Below are 23584 nucleotides of genomic sequence, written 5' to 3' on the forward strand. Positions count from 1 at the left end.
TTAGCAGTATTGGTTTTACATTTCGTTTTTATATTTTTGCGTTTACAAGGATATCCTTTCCATATCGTGTTTGAATTTGATATCGTCGTCGCGTTTTCTTTCAATTTTTACGTGAGCTTGTGGTCGGTTGTGTCTTCTGGAAGGGGACGCTTCGGAAACACGGAGAGCGGCATTTTCTCCAAATGAGGGCTATACTGCTAACGCAGCCTAAACAATGATCATCTTCAATGCGGTGGCACGCATGTTGTTGCTGTTGTTTCGAGCTGAGTGTAAGGTTGCGGAAGACACGCAATAAAGAATAGAGGAAAATATGCGAACAATACGCGTGGTGAAGTTGTCTTTTCATCCTAGGCTCTGTTGGACCGTCCTGTGACGCATATAGACTACTGTCAGAAATGTTGCTGCTTGTGAAGTTACACATTTCTTTGTTTTCTCTCTGTTCTTGGAACTTCGCATTCACTGACAAACTTCAGAGAACGACATAAATGCGGATAAATGGGTGTTTTTTCTTGATATGTTTGTGCTTTTCGCTCTGCAGTTATGTCTCAAGAAAATAACGACTTGCCCGATAGCTCGGTTTAGAGCCCATTGGTATAGACACATAAGAACAACTCTGTCAAATTATAGTGCTGCAACTTGTATCTTTTGCATTTATTCCTTTTTTTCAATTGCTTGCCCTTTCTCTAGCCTGAGTATTTTGCCCATAAATCCTCTCCCCAATGGTTAACAGCTTAGTTCCTTTTTCATCTCTTGTTTTTATTGAAAGGCCTTCAGTTTGTCTTCCTTTTTTTTTCTCCGTCGAACTCGTCGTCAGTTGTACTTAGATGCTTTTGTTATTTGAATCTCAGAGCCCTGTTCGTCGTAAGCTGCTGACTAAATCAGCGGCCGAGCAGGTATTAAAGGGACGGCATTTCCACCGGCTAAGAACGTCCCCATGTCTTCGCAAGGACCGCAGAGGGAAAAGCACTAGCAGCGTCAGCAAAGCAAAGAACAGAGGCCGAGTGGGGGTCGGGCAGCGTTCATCAGTGGGCGCGTCAGAGGGTCCGCGATTCGAGAGACGATCCCGTGTCACCGTTCCGGTCATTAAGCGAAAGAGATACAAATGATTTCTGGCGCGAGCTCTGACACGGACGAGGAGAAGAAGAGAAAGGGGTCACCAGTGAAGCAGAAACGCGGCTCGGCGCGCGGGTGCAAGTTGCGGCGTTAATGCTAAGCAAGCCCGGGAACAGAAGCGACCGGGGATCTCGGAAACAAAGGCGAGAAGTAATCAGGACTTGGAGGAGAAAGAGTTTTGACTCGACGAAAGCGGGGGGTATAGAGAGCGGGGTAGGTGAGGAGACGGGGGTGTCAGGAGAGGAGAAAAAGAAATAGATCGAGGAGCTGCGAAGACGACCGGCTGAATTGGAGACGAGGATAGCGGAACGAGACGCGAGAAAACGAATTGCGGAGCAAAGCAGGGACAAAGAGGCCCGTGTAGTAGGGAGCGTGGGGAGACGGGGTTGCCTCTGGCGGAGTAAACGAAAAAGAGGGAAAAGAAACTGTTGAGGAGAAGACCCCCCCCACGGTCTGGCACTGCCTCGAAGGAAGGCAAAAGGCTCGATTTCCAGAGACGTGCGTATCTTTTCCGTTCTTCGCCTAGCAGTCTAAGTTTTGCCTCTTTTTCCCGGCAACCCTCATCACTTCCTTTCTACCCGTTTCACTTTTCCCTCCAGTAATTAAAGCAGACGCCCGCGCCCCCGACCGGTCTCTCCGGCGCTCCTCGTCAGAACGGGCGGAGACGTGGACGCTTTTGCTTTGTTTCCCCCTTATGTTGTATATTTTTTAACCCACGCATCGTAATAATGTGCGCTAGGATAGGACCGGCGGATCAGCGGCAGTGGCTGTCGTGAGGCGCGCTCTGAAAGGGGGGTAGAAAAGAGAGGGGGGGGGGGGGGGTGGCGGGGTTGCTTTTCGCTTAACGACCTGACCGGGCTTCTTTCCCTTCACATGGCTGCGAGCGCGAGCTTCCACCCTTCGTTGCCTCGGCGGGTTCTCTCGACGGCGGCAAAGCCATTAGCAAAACGCGCTGCGCGTCGTCCGTGTGTTAGCCTTGGGGCAGCTCGATGTGTGCGCGCTATATATAATGTACACGGCGCGGTGGCTAGAGTACGAGCCAAGTCGCTGGCTTGTCTGCCTCCCGACAACCATCTGCGGCGCGAGAATGGCTGGGGCAGACTAGGGACTAGTGTGCTGCGCTGTGTACGCAGTATGCATGTGTGTACGCGAGGAAAGCACTCGGCTCCGCGTACTGCGACAGGCCGGTTATAGTGGGATACGGCGCTCCGCTCCGAGCAAGATATGCCGTTATTACGGTAATGTGTGTGCGTGCGTGTACTTTGGTGAGTGTTTGCGTAGCGTGTAGTGGAGAGAGGGCGTACATGAAGAAAGATAAAAAGAGGTCGCTGTTATCAGCGCTTCGTATTTGTGCTGGTGTATTTGCGCCCTATTATGCGGGAGCGAAGGGCATGGCGGGCAAGACAAAAGTTTATTCTGAAATGGGTCAGCGGAGCGTGAGATCGGGCTTGTGTGGCAACATTGTGAGAAGCGAAGCGCGATAAGAGCGGTCGCGAGAAACGGCCGCCGGCCGGTGCGGTTCAATATATCGAACATGCGCGCTGCAGCGTTTAACGTATGACGACCCGAGATGGCTGCGCAACCCCCTTCCAACCCCCCCCCCCCCCTTCGCCCCGGTGCCTCCTCCCTTCAGTGCCTATTTATCTTTTTCAATATCGGCGGAAAGCACTGTGGGTTATTTCTAAGTAACGTTGTATACAGATTATGAAAGAGAACAGTTAAAGAGTGCGGCTAATTAAGGATAGTGTGCGATAAGGGGCCCGGGGTGGGCGTTTGTAGCCTTTAAAGACAGACATTGAACAACAGGCGGGAACTACCTTCTTGCCTTTCGGGAAAAAAAAATTGCGCAGCATGAATGTTTGAAACTGCTGAAGGGACGCAAGAGCAGCCATATTTGATGGGCTCTCACGCGAGTGGATTTTTTTTATATAAACGCAGCTTGTTTAATCTGGGTACCGGCTGGGTTAACCTATGTTATCTACTCAAATGAAATTTTCCAGGCAATTATTTCCTCCACCGCACAGCCAACGACTTGACGCGCTGAAGCAATCTACTGCTGGCAGAATTACGCATACCGGGCGGCATTGACCTCGATAATGGTGAACTCTTTTATAACACGAAGAAAGAGCAACCCACCATTCAACTATCACTGACAGATAAGCCGAGCTTTGTAGACAGCAGCATAAATTATTATAAAAGTAAAAAAAAAAGCACACCTGCCCGACATGATGTATGGATGTATAAATTTTATTTCAGAAAATGAGGTTAAGGTCTTCGTGCTCGAAATGAAGTTCCATAAAAAAGATACTCAATTTTTGTTCGGGAGTGGGCCTTCCTGCTTTAGTAAATATAAAAAAAACTAGCTGAATTTATGTTTTCATAATAAGTTAGCACGAAGTCTAGATGAACTCGGGGGCACCGTTGTCAGCTGTTTGCTCCTCAGGGCGGGAAAGGATGCCATTTTTTTACACTCACAAAAGGTACCGCTATAAATACAATATTTGCTTAACACCAACACATCCAAGAAAAGCTACGAAGACATCTTCAGTTGTTCGAACAAGTTCATAGCATGCTTCGGGAGCCCGGGAGTTTCTACTTAATTATAGTGCATGCGCAGCCAGTTTCTGCAGTACGTATCCTAACCACCACCTGGACAACACAAAGAGGTGGAGGCAAGTTCGTGAGACATTTAAACTACCAACTCCTGTCACGACTGTTGATTCCCCTGGAATTTGTGCGCCTGTATTAGTTATTCTCCACCATTTACACGGCGAAATTACAGTCGATAGTGCATTAAAGTGTTCGTGTTGCATTTGGTTCTTGTGTCTACATGTACGCCGCGTTTTGTATAGGCACAAGTACTTCAAGTTTGAACAGTCGGATTTTTCCCCTAGCGACATCGTCTTTTATTTCCGTTGGAAAGCTTTACTAACACGATAGCGTTAAGGTCCAGTTCTAGATAAAATCCTGCTTAGTCATCGCCGACATCGTGAACGAAAAAGCAGGTGGGCCACCAGCCACCTAGGTAACGTGACCTTGTGACGTCATCACAGTACGCCACGTGCCAAAACTGAGCACCGGATTCTGAGAAACCAGCCACCTTGACAGGTGGGAGTTAAATTAACAATTAATTGGTCGTGAGAGGTTGCTCGGGGAGAGCGACCTTGGTCTCACAATCCCAACCGGTGGCTGTGCTTGAAACAGTCACCTGCAGGAGCAATGGCATATCGCTTAACCGCTGCACCAGTACGCCAGGATTGGAACGAGGACTCTTCGCTATATACGAAACCAAAGTACAGAATTAACAAATTTCGCATATATGGGCTTGTAGGCAGAACATATGCATACTTGCGTTGGAGAGACCTCTAATGCTATCGCATTTCCTTTTGTTTAATTTCATTTATTTTCCCACAGGGCTTTCACATTACAGAGGGAGTAGGTACTCTTAACGCTAGGTTAAGCGTTAAGTAATGGTGAAAGAAATAACAGTATCCTTGTCTGCGAAGTGATACTCAAAAATGAGCTTACCTAGGCCGCTGAAGGGACCCATTAACAGTATCGCGTCATATCCTTACGACGCAACTTAAGTGGCCCGTTAAGTTCTTGTTAGTACTTTGTTCTCCTTTTCCTACATCGATTATTTGATTTTACTGTTGGTGTGCTCGATTACTAGAATACAGAGCGTTGAAATCACTGAACAGTTGGCCATACAGAGGGGTAGGACATTTACTACGCTGAGGATCATCTCATAACATACCATATCAGTCTTCACCTAAGCTTCCATAAACAGCTGACGATAGGTGCCGGCAAAAATGCGGATGCGATTTTTAAATTATTAAAGGGGCCCTCCCTATCCGGACCGATCAAAACAGGCACACTGTCAGGCAAAGTACGACACTGTGAATGCGGACGTATTACAATACTTTCCTTCAGTCGCTTTCACACAGCATCTTCTGCTTAGACCACTGTTCTTTTCGAGCTTCCTGCTTGTGCCCTACGATGTGGAACGCGTTTAAGGGCAGACAAAAAAAAATCATTCCGAGGATTTTTTTTTTTGTGCGGCAGGTTCAGGGCGACATGGACGGGGTTATGTCGAACGAACAAGTGCGGTAGCGTATCACGCTAAAGACAACTCGGCAGCGTAACGCCATACCATTGCACACGACACGCGTTTCTCCTGCCAGGCTTTCCACTTTTGCTTGCTTGCCTTATTTTATTTGCTACACTGCTGCTGCCCCGGGTGCCATAAAACGAACAGGATCCTCTCCCCAAGTGCTTACGTTCCGCAATAAACGACGGAAGTGTGCTTCCTCCTCGACGAACCCGGAAGCCTTGAATCGTATACTGGCGTGCGTGGAATAACAGGACTTTCCCTTTCATGATAGAAAGAGCGAGAGAGAGAGAGAGAGAGAGAGAGAGAGAGAGAGAGAGAGAGAGAGAAAAGAAAACAAAGAAATAGACATCCAAGCGAAGCGCGGTGGGCCCTGCCATCCCACCGTATATTGAGGCATCTCCTCGTCGCTGGTTGGATCCGCCGCTATCAGCGCTGCCGGCGGCCGGCGCTAATCCGGGTGCCCGAGCGTAAGCCGAGATCCGTAGGCGACGCTCCGGCTCACACGCTCGTGAGTAATGACCGCGTGGAAGGAAATCAGATTCGGGGATCTGACACACACGCACTTGGCTAGGAAAGCGCCCGCGGGATTCCTTTCCAGAAAGACAGGAAGTCAAAAGGAGCCCGGGGTCTCTCTAGCTCGGGGCGACCGGGGTTTTTCAAACCTTTATTGTCTCTTTTTTTCGTGACTCTATTGATTGACTACTTTTAGATATATACACTTTGTCCGGCAGTAATTCCGTGCCCTTCCATTTGAACTTGGGGCTCGTATAAAAAGTTTCGGGCTGCCCTTTAGTGCGGGAAGACGGATTCGAAGGCCGAGCTTCGAGAAAGCGAAAGCACGCAGAGATGTCACGCAAAAGAACAGAGGCAAAAAAAGAGCTCTCTTTTGAGAAGCTCCACTTCATCGAGGGGTGCAGCGCGGAAATATTTTGACAGCGGAATCGAGAGCCAGAGGAAATGGCCTCTCACCGAACGAGCACTTCGGTCTCTTTTTTTTTTTATCAGTGACTGGAGATGCGCGAAAAGGAAAAGGAAGAACAGAGGAAGTAGATTCACTATACACAAATTTTTTGACTGTGGAAGTTTTCTCACAGCTGACTGCATGTAGGGAAGAAAATGTGAAAGAAGATAGTGATGCATGCCGCGGCGTCAGCTCGTGGGTGCCTTGCGTTTGCCCCGTAGAGCGGGCACAATGGGCGGAGACTGCACAAAGAGACCGCACGCTGATACGCACGCTATATATAGCTGGAAATACAAAAGCGGCTTTTTGATATGGCGCGTGAAAGACGGAGCTTTAGATGGAGTACCTGTTGGCTGCAGGTTATTATGTTTTGAACTGGCCTTGCTGAGCGATATATGTAATGATATTTAAGGACCACAGTCCTGAGCCGTGGTCTTAGGATGGGATGGTGGGCTCAAAGACATTTGATGCTTAAAATGGTCTTTTGGGTATTTGGCTGGAGGGAAAGAATAGGTTTTAGTCATTGCCCGAACTTGAATGTGTGCAGTCATCTGCAGCTGGAAAAGGTCTTTGAAGTTTTCTAGGAGAAGCGACCTGAATGAAGTAATTAGGGATAAATACGCGTATTGTATAGCAGTGAGAGAATGGCGTGACCGGTTAGAGGGCGAACTAAGGACTACTTTATTTCGCAGACAACGAATGATATAGTTATAGGCTGCTTGCCTGATGACACCACACAAAAACACTAATCACATTCGACACGTGTCAGTACAGCGCGTTGTACCACTTCTCCCATTCTTTTCAAGCTGGAGTCCCTGCGCGGGCCTTCGTTGTCGTGGACACTTCTGTGAAGCCGGTGGTGTTGTGGGACATTCAGTTTGTTCGGCTGGCGGTGATATCGAAGAAACGGGAATAGCGCCTTTGGGTTCTTAAATTTGCAGACTTTGCCGCTCTGGTCGCGATGACGCCTGATGTTCCCTGTTGTCCGGGATAGGCTGGTCAGAGTAGGGTGCTTTCGTGTTTAGAGCCTTGGGCGACATAAGCGCCCGGCGGCGAATTTATTTGAAATGACTCCGGGCTAGACCCTCTGGAGTATTGACCGTGACCGGTCGAGAGCCCTTGATTCCTTTTATAGCGCCTTTTCACCACCGCCTCCCCTGGTGCAATGCAGCACACCCACACGGGATCCCCGAACTGGAATCGGGAAGGCTGCTATAATCCCGAGGCAGAGGTGGTACTCATGCGCCCAAGCGTGCACGAACTTGATTACTCAGCAGCATTTCTGAAGGGGACTAGCCGCAATGCAAAGGGTACGCTGGTAGCTTAGCAACACTCGCGCTCGTTTCGTCTCGAGATCGCTTACCGCCGAGAGCTTGAGAAGGTCAACTGTAGTGGTGTGAAAGGACGCTCCGCATGGACACTGGGCCGAAGGTGGTACTGCGCGCGGCGTAGGGGCATTATGTACTTGTCAGTCATAAACAAGGAAAACTATTGGTTTGAATACTGAGGCCCTTCCTTTGACAAGGATGCATGCGGCAAGCCAAAACTAGCGAACAGTTCGCGAAGTCGGGCGGTTGCAACTTCAGTGGTCGACGACTGGACAGGAAGTGCCTCAGTCCATTCTGTGTGCGAGTCACCGACTATCATTGGTCATTGGTATTGGTCGTGCATAACCGGCGATGTCGAGCCCTGACCACCTGTTTCCTCTATCTGGCCAGCTGATATGACCCTCGAGAGGTGCCATTGGTCACGCTTGCATACATATATGGGATGCAAGAACTAGTAAGGTTTTCAATATCATCGTCCAATCGAGGCCAGCAGAATGGCGTCCAAGCCAGTCTTTTTATCGCAGATATACCTTGGTGAGACTGATGCAGCACAGCGAGCATCGGGCAGAGAGCGTAGCGGTGACCATAGTTGAGCGGGCCCTCTGGTTTGGACATCTCTAGCCTTTAAAAAAAATGAGGTTGAAAATGATTGTGACACGGCAAAAGGCGTTTAGGACATCTACGCACCCTAAAGCGCCAGGCAGGCCATGTCAACCTACTCGCTAGTCAAGAACAGTATCTACTGCATTGTCGATGGGCCGCTTTCATGTCATCTCTAGTGGAAACCATCTGAACGCCATATAAGCCAGCGAAATAGTTTTACCGCCTGACTTTTACTGAGGTTATATTGGGAAATCACGTGCAACTTATGAATATGGGTCTAACAGTGCCGCACTTTTGTATTAAGTTAACGGGACAAGAAACGATGACGAAAACAGCTGATTGCTGCGAAGCATTCGTTGTACGATCCGGATTAGAAAGAATAGGAGTCAGCGAGCGCAATATTGACAAATGTTTCGGTAAGTGGTACCAGCAGAAAGACCTTATAAAACATGAGGAAATCGCAGGAACGCGCTTGTGCTGACACAGTCAGCACAGCAGCGAGAGAACGACAGGCAGGATTCCCTGGCAAACAGATCGACCGCACCCCAAAATTCGAAGGGCAACAGGAGCTTCGCTTGTCCCCAATGTGAAGGAACGCAAAAGAGAAAAGGAGGAGGAGGAGTAGAGAGAGCAGCGAGGAAGAGAGAATGTTGAGTAATGCGACTTCTTGGAGCGAGCGTTGGACTATACTTGGTTGGCGTGCGCTGTCGCTGAAAGGACAAGCAAGGCGGGAGGGAAATTGAGCGCCCTGATTGCTCTTATTATTTCGCGCTCTAACGGGTCCCCCGCAGCCCCATTCCCCTTCTCTCTCCCCTTTCTTCTTTTCCTCTTGGTCGTGGCTATGCAACACGCTCGTTTGTTGTTTTTTTTTCCTTCGTTGTCGTCTTAGATCGCGCGATTTGCTACTTTGGCGCCCGACGAGCGGCCGGCCGCTCGTTCCAAAGAAGGATCACACGAGATCAGTTTGGGTGACGCGTGAAAGCCCCGTTCCGAAAACGGTCCCGGAACGAGCGGAAGAGCGGGCGAATGAGTTCGGGAGGCCCGCCTGAACAAGCCCGTTGCTTGGGAGAATCTCATTTCACAGCCGAGCCTGCCGTGTCGTTTACCCTAAACGAGTTTTTCTTGCGACGAAGGCCGCCTGTTGTCCCCTCCCTTCCTTCTCTGCGTGCTTCTTGTTCGCTTCCGGTCACGCCCTGCTGCTGAATACTTCCTTTCTTTGTTTTTTATAGACGTAACCGGACTACGCGTAGAAGAGAGAAGCCTGCAAACGACACATAACGCGTGCCATCGCGTGTCCAGCGTGAATAAATAAAGCGTGTTAGTTCGGAATTCAATTAAAATTTAATCGCGTATTTTGCGGCAGAAATTTAATTGAGAAGCAACGACAAATAAGAGCAATCAACCTAGTGTTTTCAGGGGATATATATCTTGTAATGCATGGCAGCTCGCCGAGTGTTTGTAAATACGCGAGACAGATGCTGACGGCCGAGAAAAATCTATAGGAGCTCGCCTAATGCGTCGCAGAGCAACAGTAAAGAAACACAGCCGGAAAGAAAACGCAGTGGCGATTTATTGAGACAAGCGCCGTAGAAAGCATATAGCGAGGCAATATTCGCGGTAAAAAAAAAAGGATAAAGAACAATGCTCGCAGGCTTAAACCAGAGAGGGCAGAAACGATGTAGGAGGGTCGGGTCGTTGGACTTGTATGAACGAACGGTACCAAACAGCCTCATAACTCCTTAACCTGAGGCGTTGCGGCGCGGCCTGCGGTAGATGGAGACCTATATAGCTTTCGCGCAGGGCAAACAGAGCCGGGCTTCGGCGCTAGGCGAGATGTATGCCCGTCGTGCGTGCAGACAAAGCCCCGCTGGGAAGAGAGGGAGAAAGAGAGAGGAGGAAAGGCGGGATAAAAGCGGCCACCATTTGTCTCTCTCCGTGCCGCCAGAGCGCGCTCGTTTGCTTTCAATAACAGTGGCGTCGGCCACCGCTAGCTATCTTTTTGTGTGCCTCTTCTCGCGATGTTTCGTCTTTCTGCGGCGAAATTCTCGCCGCCCGTTTTAGGATCCCTCCCGTGCTTTGGTTTTGTGCAGTATAGCACCTTTTCATTTCTGCAAACCGCGGAAAGATCTTTCTCTCGCGCTTTTGAGCTCCCAAATGAAATCCCGTCTCTGGCTGTTTTTTCTTTCATCTCTTTCGTTTGCCCTCATATGAAGGCGATGATTCCGGAGCCCAGTCGTTTTCCTTATGCGATCCGTTTTGGGGGGCTACTGCTTCCCACGCTGTGTAAATTGGCTATGTGTTATGTTTATATTTTTTAAATAATTGAAAAAGCTTCGTAAATAATTCTTTTTTCTTTCTGTATCACGCATATATTTTCGTTTTCTAAGCGCGGCTCACGCTACGAATAAAATTACCTGGATTCATTTCACTTAATTTAATTTATGCGCCTTAAAAACTAAAAAAAACTAGACGCTTATTGAAAAAGAACTTCGTTTCAAATGAATTCATTGTCGTTTTCGCCATCAAGGTATTTCTGGACGAGCTAAGCTGTAGGCGTTTGTTTGGGAAAGGCAACGAACGCTGAAAAGCTGGAATTGTGACTCCCTGTGCCCACCGTTACTATCCAGGAAGTCCCATGCAATAAGCACGCATGTGCTGGACAAAACATTGTCATTGTGTTTGAACGCTTACTGAAAGATATAGGAAGATAAAAAATTGTTAAACTTAGCGAGAGAGCATAAGCGCGTATATTGGCATTAACCCACACGCATCACAGCATTCAGAGCTGGCAAAAAGCATGTTAGACTCGCAATGAAAACAAAAGGACTTGGACTATTATATACAGGTGTATTTTGCAGTATATCAATGCTCGGCCTTATACCGCCTGTGCAACCGTTCCGACCATAGGTGACCTGTATTTGGAGTTGCCGCCACATCTTACTTACTCAGCACTTCTCGCTTCTATCTATTAACATATGTTTAGATATCTGAAGGAGGCACGGGGGGCGGGAGGGGGGGGGGAAACATTCCACTCGGGTGAGGAGACACACCAGGTGGCGAGTGACTGGTTGTTCAGCCAACCAGAGATAGAGACAGAGGGAGAGAAAGAGAGAAATAACATTTAATAGCACCCGCCAAAAGATTGACGGGGATCCGAGGTGTACCTTGGTCGCAGCCATGTCCTCACCCTCAGCCGTCGACCGGGATCTTCTGGTTCTCTGCAGCGGCCAGGGCGAGAGGGATGACTTCACGTCGTCCCTTTTCTTCCTGTTAGAGAAGCCGTGTCTCCAAGGACTTATATGTTCTGTCAGGTTCTCCAAAGCTAGGACCCGTCCATATCGTATGGATCATGTCCACAATGCCCTCGCAACATTTCCACCTGGGGCTAAAAATGTCCGGGTGCCACTTGCTACAAAGCTGGGGGTTTGGGAATACTTCGGTTTGTAGCTTACGACACACAACCTCTTCGCTTTCGGTGAGCTGCTTACACGCTTTTGGAAGTACCGCTCTGCCTAATTTGTAGTGATTTGGAATTTCTTGGCACGCACTAAGATCGTCATCGAACTGTAGGGGCTCCTCATCGCGTGATGGGACGGGGTTTGCGTATGAGACGCCACTGGGATCCCGGGATGTAGCCAATCCTCGGGCCAGTATGTGCGCTTTATCGTTTCCCCTCAACCGTTGGTGCGCCGGTGTCCAAATGGCTGAAATGCGGCCCGCGTCAAAGGTCTTAATCGTTGTCTTTGAGTCACTAACCTGTTGTTGAGTTAGAGCCAGCGCAATGGCCAACTCCTCCGCCTCCGTTGCGGTCGAGTGTCGGGTGCTACAGGACTATGCCGGACACCCGTTTTCCCTAGTAGCTACCGAAACGCGCCCCGTGCCATCCGCGCATTCTGCGGCATCTGTATGCAAAACGTCCTGGCTGCCCTCAAAACGGGCTTGCAACGCTACTGCTCTATCCCTCCTCCGGCTCTCATGGTAGATGGGATGCATTTTTTTTTGGAAAGTGGAGGTATCTTTAATTTGTCCCTAATCTGTCTAGGAACCTTGTCAGTACGTCTGGAGCATGCTCGAGGCTCATGTCCCAGCTTTTCCAGTATGCTGCGACCAGTACGACTGTGCAAAAGTCTCTGGTATTGCGAGGTCGTTGCAGCCTTAATGATCTCTTCGAGGGTATTGGAAACTCCTAGTCTCAAAATTCTGTTCGTCGATGTATTAGGTGGTAAACTTAGTGTTATTCTGGTCACTTTACGAATGAGAATGTCGAGTTTGTCCTTTTCTGCCTTATGAAACCAGAAATACGGCGTCACGTAGACGATCCTGCGGATTATGAAAGCCAACCAAAATATTTTTTTTTCCAGAGTAGTTCAGGCGCCTTGTGCGCGTCCGAAAATTTGTGCTGAGGGGGGGGGGGGATATTATGTTAAAATAATTAAGATGTGTTTTTTATTCGCTCAGTGAATATTAGAAAAATCCTACGGTTTTCATCTGACTAACTTCTAGTCAATAGTGAAACAACAAAGTAGAGCGTTAGGACATTTCAGACCACGCAGCATGCGGCAGCAAGCGCTCGCTCAGTTTACTCTCGGGCTTTTACCGAAGCCAAACGCTCCAAAGTGAAGCACAGCTCGATAGCTAGCGACGTATTTTCAGAAAGTAGCCAGCAAATCACGGCGCAAGGTGTAGCGTGTGTTTGCTGAGTACGTGACGCAGGCAGTGAATGGGCGTTGTTTACTGGGTTTTTTTCTCAATACTTTTTGTAACTACCGCATGTGGCTATAACAGACCTGACATATCTGCTAGAGGCCTGGTCGACCGTTCGGTAGAACTGCCGAAGTACAGCGAGCTCAGAGCCCATCGAAGCCGGTTGTTGAGCGACAGTGAATTTCTCTCGTTACGCGCCACTCTGTTGGACGCCGAGCACGGCGAGACACGGGAAAGGTTTTAAAGCCCGCTTAACCCTGTTACACCCTATGCAGTTCGAGCGAAAATCTCCGGCTAAAAGCTCTCATGTCCTCCCAATTAAGCCTCTAGAGTGGCTCATGGCTTCTCTAAAAGCGCGTTCAAAGTACGAACCAGAAACGCATGAATCAGGTAGGGGCCTGGAATTAAGTTCGTCCTAAAGCCTTTGTCCCTGTTTATCCCCGCTAACGAGGAGCACAGTTTTGAGCATAGCCAGCAACTCAGAGGCTAGAAAGAATCTGGAGATGCGTTCCTGCTTAAACTTCACCCTCAGAGCGCTGTATGCGCGCTCAGGGATTTAAAAGCAGGCGTTTAGCCTCACGCATTGCTTCCTTTTTTTTTCACGTGCTTTTCTTCATTATATGCTACACCTGCGCGTTGGAGAAGAGGAAGTTTATCCGAGTGCTGGACTCTGACTAGTTTATGTAAGGTTACCTCGGTGACGCTGACGCTATCTGTTCGTAGTAAATCCTAATAACATGTAGTTAACTGAGAAGCAGTGCGTAAAATACTTACGAACCTTGTGTTCTATGCAGACCCGGAAAATCTAAACAAGAGTGTTGGTTAGGAAACTATTCTTCACAATGCCCACATTATCTGTAGAGGTATTTTATATCTACATAAAAATAAGCAAACGCAAACGCTGTGGTCACACACTTTCTGCGCGCGCACAGACACATAAAAAAAACTGGTAGCAAATTGGCCGTTTAGAACCCATGCTGCCATCTGTCGGCAAACCAAAAGTTTACTTTGGGCGGGCCCTACTCGCCTAAACCAGGCACAAAGTTCCAGAAAACACACGAGCCCGACTTGTCATGAGCTAGAAATGACAGTAGGCTCATGACGAGGCTGTCTCGTCCAAGACGGCTAGGGTGTTAATATACACGCGACAACTCGTTTCACGACTCAGTCCATTTTGTGCTTTCTCTTCGAAGCACTGAATAACTTTTGCTTTGTGGGTTAAGGATTTGAGGAAGTCGCGAACGAACGATGATGTTTTTTGTTAACAGCCAGCAGAGCACAGCCACTCACAAAAGAGCGTCGATACAATTCTGTTGAACACTTCGATCGAAAGAGTAGCATTCGTATAAAGATGCTGAGAAAAATCATCTGCTTGGATGTAAGCCGTTATTTTCATTCATATTGAAAGGTACAAAGCTTGATGATACTCTGAGCTTCGTTTGCGCTTTTGTTGATCACTGCATTTTACCTCTCTGCACAGCCGCTCACTACAGGCACACGACTTGGACAGCTGTGTTGTAGGAAAGGAAAGCAATTTACTCCGTACGCGCCTTAAAGGGGCTCTGAAACGCCTTCCGAGGAGAGCACATTAACTCACTTAATCACTGCACTGCGTTGCCATGAAAAGCTGAGCCAAATAATACTCTTCTACACGCAGCAGACGACCGACAATCACGCGTCAAAGTTGGCGAGCCCTTTCCGGCGACTTTTTCATGCTCGCGCCCTCCTCCGTCCCCCGCATCTGCGTAGACAAGGTGAGAGGTGGCCATTGGTTAGATTCTTTCAGACGAGAAGCAGCTACCGTGGTCGCGGCCAATAGGCCGCTTAGCTCCGGCGGGTTGGGAAGCTCCGCTCCCAGAGGGGGGTCGGCGAAGGAGCGCCTACTTTCCGGCGTGCAAAAAGTGACGAGAGGAGAGGGAAAGGCGCGAAGACGCTGAAATTCAAATTTTCACTACAGCTAACTAAGCTTCTACAAAGTTCATTTAAAAAATCCTTGCTGGACACTATTCGTGAAGCGGCGCGCTTCAATATCCCAGACATACCGCAACTTTATTAGAGCCTCATTCAGAGCCCCTTTAACGTTTCTAGGAGGGACTGGAAGGTTGAACCGAATGCGTGCTCATATGGGGACGCACTAGCTGCCGAGACGGAGTTCAAATCCTTAGCCACAGTCGATGGAGGAAGCAGAGCAACAAATCCAGCACGCAGCAATAGTTCAATGCGACTTGAGTAAATATATGCGATCTAGGTTGATCAGGAGACTTTCACTGCAGCATGCGCTTGTTTGCCCGGCCATTGTTTTCCCGCGCAACAATAGAGGAATATTTTGTTCTCAAGTATTTTTGCTCAAAAATTAAAAATAAGATACTGGAAAACGCACGCTCGCTGAGAAGGCTCTCTAGTTTCACTGACTTCCTGAACAGGGCCATTAGATGTATTTTCGTATCATTCATTTGCAAGAGGTATCAGCGTGGCAGTATATTTAAAAGTGCACAAATATTTGTTTGCGCTTTGGATCATCACGGCACAGTTTAGTTATTCATTGGGACAATGTCTTGCACATCCACACTGGGGCTTCACTGTAGAGGAAAATAGCGAAAAAAAGCATGAATTAGAAGAAGCAGGTTATACAAAGTACAAAGATATAGACGAAGCCATTAATTTTTAGAGGAAAAAAAAAGAGAGTAGAAAGGAAAAGTGAATCAGTGCAGAAGACAACAAAATAGAGTGAAAAAAAGTACTTATCGAAGTACAACAGTCACTCGGATATAGAGAAACTTTATAAATCAGCAACGAATATATTGAGCAAAGCATACTTGTAAATGCAGAACCGAAAATGCAGCAGTCATTCTAAAAGGAAGTTTCGGAAAGCAGCAGAAAAGCATGCACAGTCGTCGTAATGAAGGGCTGTGGGTAAAAGTAAGTATAAATATTTCGTGTGCGTTATTTTTAATTAGCTTAACTTAGAATCAACTATCGTTGATAAGTTCTTTCGTTGTGTTTTTCTTTCGGGGGAGTATTTTACCTTGCGCATACAAAAAATCACTTACTTAAGCCACTTTTAACCCTGAAAATATTAACTTCAGCTTTTCTCTAGCTATTTACACAGCTATTTTGTTTCACTTGGTTATCGAAAGGAACTTTTCTTAACTGTTGTTTCATACAATGACGACCGTTTATTTCAAACGCCATGTTTTCTTTTTTGCTTGCATAGCATGACCACTACGGTTATCAACAAATTTTTCTGAAGCATTTCATTTTCTTTGTCGTCAAACATATTCCTGTTTTTCGCATGTGTAAATGACACACCAAATATGACTAAAGGCAGCCTATAAATATTCACCCACAAAAAGTTATCGAGAGTGTGAGATGTCAACCTTTCGTAAACCTTAAGGGACTGTTTCGTAAAAAGCAGAATGTTGTTTCTTGCTCCGTGCAGAGATCTCGCAATTGTAGCTCTTCTCAAAGTAGATGGCCATAAATTTGTTTAACCTTAAGGCTGAAATTATTGCTGTTGCTTAAGGGGGCTCGAATACTGGGAGGTTTACGCTCTGGCTTGTTCGTAAGCGTGTACCACATTTCCTACATGCTTTTAGAGTATCTGAAACTTGCTAAAACGTTTGAGTGCCGATGTTTGTGGAGAGATATATTTGCAAACTCTGTAGTGTATGATACTGATGTCGTTTGGACGAGACGCAAACATATTTGTTCCAAAAGCTGTGAATTCTAGCATGACGCAGCAAAGTCAGTGAGACTCGGAGGCAGCTCGCCCATGCAGAATGGCAAGGTTGGGAACATGAGAAGGGGGGGGGGGGGGGGTCTTTGACTTTTGTTCACGAAGGTACTTCTGTGCGGCCAGCGACAGCGGACCGGTGATGCTACCATTCCGAGGCATCTATTGGCTCTCTCAGGGAATTAGTGTTTACAGCAAAGAATTGGACTGGCATTCTTACAGTTCGCCGACGCTTCAAAGCAGGCCCATTCCCACTTTCATATTCGCTTCCACACGGAAACACTATGCGAGACGGCTGCCCTCTTGGACACGTTGTACGAATGCTAAATGTGTTGCCGTCAGTGCCACGTGACGGAGCCACACGCTCATTGTGACAGTGCGATAAAAGTGCAGCTATAGAGGGCCCATAACGAAAATTACCTTTCACTGCGATTGAATTATTTTTCATCAATGCTTTTTTCATATGTGGCAACGTTTAGCGACCTGCTCCAGCCGTGCGAATAGCAAGCGTTTACTGCTGAACAAGCCCGTCGCATTCTGTCTGAAAGACAGAGTAAATGCAAATACATGATTTCCTCCGTCACGAGCACCGCTTGTTCGCGTGCATCGCATTTGCAGCAGGGCAATATATTAGCAGCGCCTCATTCGAAAGCGATGTTGTATGCCTGCGTGAAAAATACCACGCAGAGATACTGGTACTGAGAACCAATTAAGGCACTTGGAACGATGCTTTTCGGAGACGTGTGGGAAAAAAAAAAAGCCCCCAACGATTGTTGCAACGAGCACGGAGCTCACCCTCGTTGACTTGTCCCTCCTTCTCTGTACACCCCCCTCCCTTCCGTCCCCCATCGGACAGCAGAATCGGGCGGAAACCTGAACGCTTAACGAGAGAGACCGTCGCTGGACACTGATGGCCCGCTAAGAGATGAAAAAGGTAGACGCGGGAAAGGCACTAAGGCTGCCTTTCGTTATTGTATAGTCCCAACGGTGCAGGACTTATCGACTACGCAACAAGGCACACAAACCAATGGCACACAAACCTGCGAGCACACAAACCAATGGCAATCAAGCCCGCGTGCGTTAAACCTAGCGCCTACATCCTGAGATGAAGAGTAGAACACGCAGAACGGAACGGGCAGGCAACGCTCAAGAGAAGTGCTGTTAGGGCCGGTGCGTTTTCGAAACGGCGGTTAGTCACGTCACAGACCTAAAGCAGCTGATTGCTTTCGGGAGAAACGACGGGTGAGCACGTTAGCAAGTTCCTTCGAGCAAAGCTGGTGAGTTCTGGGCTATCCTGCCTGGCTTTTCTCATTGTGATGTTAGCCTCTCGGAATCTTCATTTGTGTCACGATTGTACATTATTGACTGGCATGCTCCCGCTATGTAGTTGCAGGTGCTTGCGCATGCGTTTTTTTAAACCTTTGACACCGAGAAAAGCTAACCCTATGGGACCGGAAGACAACGAATGTGCGGGTGGGGAGGACAAAACTGTTATTGCCGGCATAAAGGCCGCGTACAGTAGGTGAAACCTGAATATTTCACTAGAGAGAATTGAAGGCTGGGCGGACTTCAATGACTTCTTCTTTTCTCATCGAAGAAGTACGCAGAAATGAAAAATTTCGAAGGACGGAGTCGCTGTCGGCATTCAATATGCGTCAGTGTAGGGGAATCAATACATGCTGCTCAAGTATTTCATTGAATATCTCGACACCTGAGACAATTCTCAAAAAAACCTAGCAGTTTTCATTCACCACAATAAATAAGAACCACTGCTATCTTAAATATGATCTTAAAGAAAAATGGTGGAACTTGCGTGAAATGTTTGTCAGCAAAAATACTTTTTGGTGATGCAATGCACAAGAATCTATGAAAGACTTGTAAGGGCTTGCTTAAAGCTTGAAAACAGATGGTCGAGTTAAGTCCGTGCGACAGGAAAAAGGCTTTGCCATCTAGCACGCTGCCCGTATAATCCATTAATATATTAATATACAAAGCCAGTTTTAAACAATGCGCCAAAACGATCAAAACACCAGACTGCGGTTGATGCGATACGATATCGTTAGTGGCAGTAAACTGATAAATATTTCTGTACCTGCATGTAGAGCTACGTTTTTATGAATATTATGTACATTCTGGGTCAAAAGTTTTCAGTTCAAAATCTTTTCGCGTCAGCCGCATAATGGAGCCATCACTGCCCCATTAAAGATCAAAAGGCCTTGAAATTTAGGAGAAGGTTTCTTAGCGGAATAGAATCTTGCTGCTTGACGTGTACTTTGAATGCTTCGTGTAGCGCAGCATTGAAGGGACATTCATTCCACTACTGGTGAACGCTGTGGCCTGAAGGCTTTTGGCGGGGGAGTGCAGTTCAAGCTGTAGTTCCACTGCATAGGTTTTGAAGAAAAAAAATGCCTCCGGAGAATAAATACTTGACAGCAATAAGCATTCACAATACAAAAAGATGAGCAAAATACCTTTCTTGATGGCTACTGAATGAAGCAGATCGTTTATTCCGCCTACCCCCCTCCCCTGTATTGAAACTAATGTTAAGTTATCTCTATTGAAGCTTAAATGCTGCAGTAATGTAGAGAATTAATTCTTTGACTACAATACTCATACCATGAAGACAAGCAAGATTACGATATCTACATCCTCGTCAGCCCCCGCGTACTCCCTATAATGAAAATTTTGTCTTTTACAGGATTAAACAGAAAACGCTTTACTTCTGTTTCATAAACGTTATTGGAAGCAATAGAGAACTCACTGGGCTTCAGCGTAGTCAGCTTTTCAACGACTGTGTAACAATAGAGGCGCTGTGAGCAGCCTTCCAAATTGGTCGACTTGTCTTTATCAGATTTCGCCTCCAAACACTGTCAAATAGCTCACAAGTTTCTCGTGCATTACTATGAGATTATTTTTAATTTTGATTTAAATACTTGTCCCGTTGAGCATGTATTCATTTATATATACGTGATAAGGTGTTCCGCACTTCTGCAGGCTCAGGCCTCAGAAGGCCGCAACATGAAACATGGAAAAAACTAATAAGGAAGGAACTGTTGGACTTGCGGCTGCAATATTGTTTGTCTAGATTCATTGGAACACCCAGTTTCGAGAAATGTATTCGGATCAACGGTGACAATCCGAGCTTTTGGTCGGGCCTTACGATGACATTTCCCATGATTGTAATATTAATGGAGTTTCGCACATAAGACGCATGCAGACCTTTGTGCGAGTGTGTAGACGGGCTGCGTGGTAGGAACAGCGCAACCACAACGCTGTCTACTAACCACTATACGATCACGGCTGTCCTGGGTCTCTGCACAATCCACAGCAGCTGGATGTTCGCCACTTGCTGTGGACTTGTGTGGGACAACGGCTTCAAGGACGCATATTTTACAGGAAGTGGGACTAACGGCGACAAGGGAGGAGTTCTCCAAGTGGCTGACCAACAACAATAAGAGCAGGAGCGTTCTTCGGTTCCTGCACGAAAGTACCTTACATGGTCATAGCCAACAATTCTGAACAAAATAATTTTTGAACGAGAAATAGTTTAAGAATGCAGTTTTTTCACATATAGCAAGATTTCACTATAATAATCATTATATCCGCAGATCTTCCTTCGGCAGGCTTGCATTTTGCTATTGATGTTTTTGATATCGTCGAACGCGTTCCCCATTGTTTATTTTATGGCAGTCTTAACTGCTTGAAGCGAGCGGTGGAAAAACTTTAATAGAAAGATTGCGCTACATATTCGAAGAATGAACCAATATCTTCAATATTTCTACATCAGTACGTAACAATTTTCCGATATTCAAAATGTTTTTCCAAGAAAGTTGGACATGTTTCTATTCTATACAGCGAACCCGTTACGGCAGTTGTGCAAAAAGAAAGGAACAGCTCAGGCAGCGTAGGGGTGTCCAGGAAGCGCGAGCGTCCCTCTGTCGCGTACGAAAAAGTCGACGCTCGAGGTTGCTTACAGCAGAAATGCAAGTCAAAGCATTATGCAAAAGCACATCACATATGTACCTCATTATGCAGCGAATTGTGCAACGTGCATCATAAAGAGAGTGCAGAAGTTAGCCGTATTACGATTTTTTTTGCGAAGCATAGGCTGAATACAATCACACTCGAACGGAGTGCTGTGTGCGTGTGACGGCACTGCTCCGAACAATGCTTCCAGCAGCCTGCGTTGCGGAAGAATCGCCGAAACAGCACAAGGAGTCTGCCGGGCGATCGGCTCAATGCCCCCGTAGCAAAGTCGACGTTGCCGAGTAGGCGATCTTTCCGCGGACGCAAGCATGGCGCACGCCATGATGGACGGACGGGCTCGCGTCCGGAAGCGATGCGTGCGATTGCTTTCCGGGAGTCCGGAAACGCCCGGAACACGCAAGCGTGCTTTGCCTGGCTGTGATATTTCTTTTCTTTTTCTTCTTCCTGGCTCATGGTATCGCGGAACAAAGGGCTCACCGAAGGATAGATTCTATTACCATAGGTGGCGGCGGCGGAGCGTCTGTGTGATTACTCGTGCGATGGTCTTGTGTGGACATACGTTGGGTTGGGCTCCCTAAAATAAATGAAAAGAAAGTCTCTCCGCGCACACCGTCGTAATCTTGTGCAGACAGCGTTTCCGCGCGTTTCCGGCGCATAGCAAATTAGCTTAGCCTCTCGCCGCAATATGTGAATCCATTCACGATATAAAGGCGCAGACATTTTCATTGCGCCGTTAGGACCTTCAATTTCGGGTGTAAATAAAAACGGCGCCTCACACTGAAAGTTATAAGGCTTTAAGCCCGCCTCCTGCGTTGTAAATTGCTCCATGATTCTGTCACTCCCTCTATAATTGAGAAGACGCAGAATACATTTCTGTTTTATTCAAACGTTTCAATTCCTTGCCGCAGCGTGGTGCGCGCTGTATCGAACACTAAATCCTGCTGTCAACATAGCAATAGCCACTGCTTACCACGCGTGATGGCTTAGCTCAGCTCTATCACTAAATTGCATTGCTCATGAATGATTTTTTTAAAGCTCAACTTACGGCAGCTGGGGTTCAAGAAACATTCAGCAGCAATATCTTTGCCTGATAAACAAAAAAAGGCGGATCTTACGCGGCTGTCATTTTGAACTACATGCATGTAGTTTCCGGCTTGCCTTCTCTTTCAATTGTTAGAAACTATTTGGAGGGAGGGGCATGAGGAGGGGGGGGGGCGCAGGGGTTTGCATCGAGACTTGGAACACTGTCGTCGAAAAGCGCTGGACAGACTTCTGGCGCGAGAAAAAGAGATTTATGGTACTCCATACAACGTACGTAGCGTGCGAAAGACCAGCGAACTGCTACCGTGTTTCACTGTTGCAATTCACGTCAGTGGACGGTAAAAATCCGCACCGGCCCTTTTTTTAATATATAGCGTGCCTCTTGCCATCTTTCCTGAGAGGCTCTACGCAGAAAACGCTCAAGAAACACGCTAAGTTCCACGACTCCCGCAGCAAACGAAGGCTGGTGTTCTCGAGCGTGAGGCAGAGCTCTCTATTCGGTCCTCTCCTTGATCGGGGCGCCCGCAGTGGGTATGGAAATGTGGACATAGAGAGCGCGGTCTGGCTTATGTAAAGCAGCGCACTCTGGCTGAGTAAAAGGAGACGAGAGCGTACGCCCTCATCTCGTCGTCAATGAGAATGGAGAGTGCGCCTCACGCAGTCTTCTACGCACTCTATGGGCGCCGCGCCTCGCGTCCTGCCAGCATCTCTCCATTTAGCTTGCCTACGATGACTCGCCTGTGCTTCCCGCTTATTTGCATAGCATCTACGCATAGGGGTCTCGTCTGAAATGCGCCAGGCTAAGGCTGTGGATGGGAGGAACGGGTTCTCGGGGCTTCGCGCATCGTTCCTTGCGCTTCGTGCATATGGAGCGTTGCTGTTGATAAACTTTGGTGGATGCGGTAAGATGAAAGGGTCTGCAGCCAGCGCCTTCTATAAGCGGGATTTGCGGATTAGTAATCACAGTGTAACGTGTTTTGGAATGAAGAGCGAATATAGATCACAAAGCACTTCTTCGTTAGGAAGATGCCTGCGGGAAAAAAAGAAAAAAAAGCTGCCATGATTGGATTAAAAGGATGAACCTGTTAGCTGGTTTGTCTACGGGGGTGGCAGAATGTTTCTGTTGCAAAAGAGATACAATACTTTGTACGATAAATACACTATGCTTTATGCAATGCAATATTTGACATTAGCACGGCTTTTAAACAGATGAAGTATATTGTAATGCCGAAATCAGGCGTTGTATTTGAAAAACTCTGTTGTGTCGCCACGCTCAAGCGCGCATATGGCTAATAACGAGTTTCTGAATGGCTCTATTGTTCAGAGCTGCACCCAGCTTGTAATTCGTTATAATTCGTCTTATTGTTTCTCATCCAATTTATGACGAAAGAAGAGTGTACAATATGGTTAACTAAAAGAGAGATATTGCTTGCTAGCCTATATACCATTCGCACGAAGCAAGTATTTTTGAATTTCATTGTCTATTTTACGATTTCTTGTGCATTTAGCCGAATTCGCCGCAGTACGATAAAAATGCGGTGTCTTCACTGCTTGTGAAAGGGGCGTGAGTTAATCTGCGATTCACTTGGCCAGGAGCATAAAGCTGGGGGAAAACACTCGTGCCTGACTTAGTCGTTTCAACGCGATTTATTGGTGAGTTCTGGGGGTGTGCAGTTCTGCAAGAAGGGTTGTGGCAAGACTGGACGTTGGCGAGCTTGACCGATCGTAATTTCTCTCATAGATTGCGCTAGGAGTCGATCGCTCCGCCTGGTGGAAAAGTTATGTTAATTTTTCGAACCGCTCAGGGTATTCTTGACTGGCCGCGCTGGATGCGGAAAGACTTTCGTTTTACGCATGGCTAATAAAGGTAACGCTGGTTACTTCAACGTCTTGCAGACGGTGGAGGCCTTTTTTTTTTGCTTTGGGCTAGGCGCAAGTGCTTCGTTGTGTCTCTTGTGCAGACTTTCACGCGTTCAACGACCAACAGTCCGCACGAGCTA

At 47.3% G+C, this 23584-nt stretch overlaps 1 protein-coding gene across 1 annotated transcript in view; it reads left to right on the forward strand.

The window, feature by feature from the left end:
• Positions 1–23584, forward strand: part of LOC144136767 (uncharacterized) — a 109431-nt gene that overhangs the window by 63035 nt on the left and 22812 nt on the right. The window lies entirely within an intron of this gene.

This window comes from Amblyomma americanum, chromosome 6 (assembly GCF_052857255.1).
Source record: "Amblyomma americanum isolate KBUSLIRL-KWMA chromosome 6, ASM5285725v1, whole genome shotgun sequence".
NCBI classification, from domain to species: domain Eukaryota; kingdom Metazoa; phylum Arthropoda; class Arachnida; order Ixodida; family Ixodidae; genus Amblyomma; species Amblyomma americanum.